Genomic DNA, 2,470 nt, shown 5'->3' on the forward strand with positions numbered 1-2,470 from the left:
TGCTCCCTGGCACTCCCATCGCTCCCGGCACTCCCATCACTCCCGGCGCTCCTGGTGTCCCCTGGTGCTCCGGATGTCCCCTGGCATTCCCGATGCTCCCAGTGCTCTCTGGCAATCCCATCACTCCCGGCACTCCTGGCAATCCCATCACTCCCGGTGCTCCCGGCTCTCCCTGGCACTCCTGGCACTCCCGGCTCTCCCTAGCACTCCCGGCACTCCCGGCTCTCCCTGGCACTCCTGGCACTCCTGGCACTCCCGGTGCAGGATGCGGCAGCCGAGTGATGACTTTTCCCGGTGTTTGGTGCTGCCGGTGCCGGCGCAGGTCACGCACATTCCGGCAGAGGAGCTGTGGGAGCCTTTGGGGCGCTGTTGGCTCGAATTAATGTCCTCCCCCTCCCCCTTCCCGCTCCAAGCTCTCCCCTCCCTCCTCCGGAGCGTGAAGGTCGCGGCTGAGGTGSGATTGTCCCAAAGCCATCCTGGCTGCTGAAGGTGACGGTGAAGGTGAACCACCCTGGGCTTTCTTCTTTGTTTGGGTGCCAGGATGGCCCCAAACCCCAATTCCTGCCTTTTCCCACCTAAATCCTGCTGCCATCGGTGGGAGGGGAGGAAGGCGGCCGGAAGAGAGGGAAAGATCAAACTTGGATCTGGAACCGAGCTCTGCTGGTGCCAGGTTTGGCATCGCCCACGCCCGTCACGGTGGGGCTGATCCTGGCAGCTCCCCCTGCCAAAACCACCCCGGGATGGCTCTGAGTTCCCCATGGGACSGTTTTGATCGGGTCCTTCTTGGGACTGCTCTGGTTGGGTCCAGATCCCTCCTGGCATGGCCGAGATCCCATCCAGGCCCTGCTGAGGGTGGATTTTGGGAGCTCCGGGAGCGGGGACAGCCAAGATGGACGATGCGATTCTGGTCCAGCTCCTGCTGCCAAAACCACCCTGGGACAGCTCCAAATGCCCCACAGGACAGCTCTGATAGGGTCCAGATCCTTCTTGGGATGGCCAAGATCCCGTCCAGGCCCTGCTGAGCGTGAATTTTGCGAGCTCCAGGAGTGGGGGCAGCCGAGAGGGATGATGCGGTTCTGCTCCAGCTCCCCCTGCCAAAACCCCCCCAGAATGGCTCCGAACTCCCCGTGGGGTGGCTCCACTCAGGTGCAGATCCTTCCCAGGAGAGCTCTGATCCCTCCTGGGAGGTCGGGATCCCACCCAGGCTCTGCCTAGCTCAGATTTTGCGAGCTCTAGGAGCAGGGATAGTCGAGAGGGACAATGCGGTTTTGCTCCAGCTTCCCCTGCAGAAACCATCCCGGGACAGCTCTGAACTCATGGGATGGTTTTGATTGGGTCCAGATCCTTCCTGGGACATCTCTGGTTGGGTCCCACTCCTTCTCGGGAGGTCGGGATCCTGTCCAGGCCCTGCCTAGCACTGATTTTGGGAGCTTTGGGAGCAGGGGCAGCCGAGAGGACGATGCGGTTCCGCTCCAGCTCCCTCTGCCAAAACCACCCTGGGACAGCTCCGAATTCCCGGTGGGCCGACTCTGATCGGGTCCAGATCCTTCCCGGGACAGCTGGGATCCCGTCCAGGCCCTGCCGAGCGCGGATTTGGGAGCTCCGGGAGCGGGGGCACCCGAGAGGGACAAGCGGGTTCGCTCCAGCTCCCTCTGCCAAAACCACCCTGGGACAGCTCCGAATTCCCGGTGGGCCGACTCTGATCGGGTCCAGATCCTTCCCGGGACAGCTGGGATCCCGTCCAGGCCCTGCCGAGCGCGGATTTGGGAGCTCCGGGAGCGGGGGCACCCGAGAGGGACGATGCGGTTCCGCTCCAGCTGAGCCGAGCGCCAGAGCCGCCGTTCAAACCGCAGGAGCTTGGCAGGGTTTGAATCGGAAACTTGGCCCAAACCGCGGCTTTTTCCCCCCGAAGCACAATCAATTCCTTTCCTCTATAAATACCCTCTATAAATAGCGGTGGGAGGAGGTTTAAATATTTCTAAAGGCTCTTTGGAGGGAAGGAAAGCTGGAAAATTGGGGCTAAATCCCTGTTTTTGCCGTGTTGGCTCAGCAAAGGCAGCGCAGCGCCCTCGGGCAGCCTCTCGGCTTTACCCTGAGAGCCTCGAGGAGCCCGATTTGGAGAAAACTCGAAAAAAAAAAATCGGGATTTTCTACCAAGCCGGGCGTCTGGGAGAGACCGAGCCCGTAACGGGGTCAACGACTCGGCCGCGCTTCCGCCGGCCTTGGCAGGAGCCGGACAAATTGCGGCGCTGCCGCCCGGCTGCGCTGATTCCCTGCGGGTCATTAGCGCCTAATTAGCGCCTAAACGCTCTCATTTGTCCTCGCCTCGTCAGCGCAGTGCCGGGAAGAGCCCTGCCCGCCGCCGCCTCCCGAGTTCCAGGGGCTGCGGGAAAGGGGAAAGAGGGCAGGGGACAGGGGAAAAATCCAGGGAAAGGGGAAATGAGGGAGGGAAAGGCGGAAAATACAGGGA

Source organism: Malurus melanocephalus, unplaced genomic scaffold, assembly GCF_030028575.1.
Source record: "Malurus melanocephalus ecotype Western Australia unplaced genomic scaffold, MMel_1.1 scaffold_1006, whole genome shotgun sequence".
Lineage (NCBI taxonomy): Eukaryota > Metazoa > Chordata > Aves > Passeriformes > Maluridae > Malurus > Malurus melanocephalus.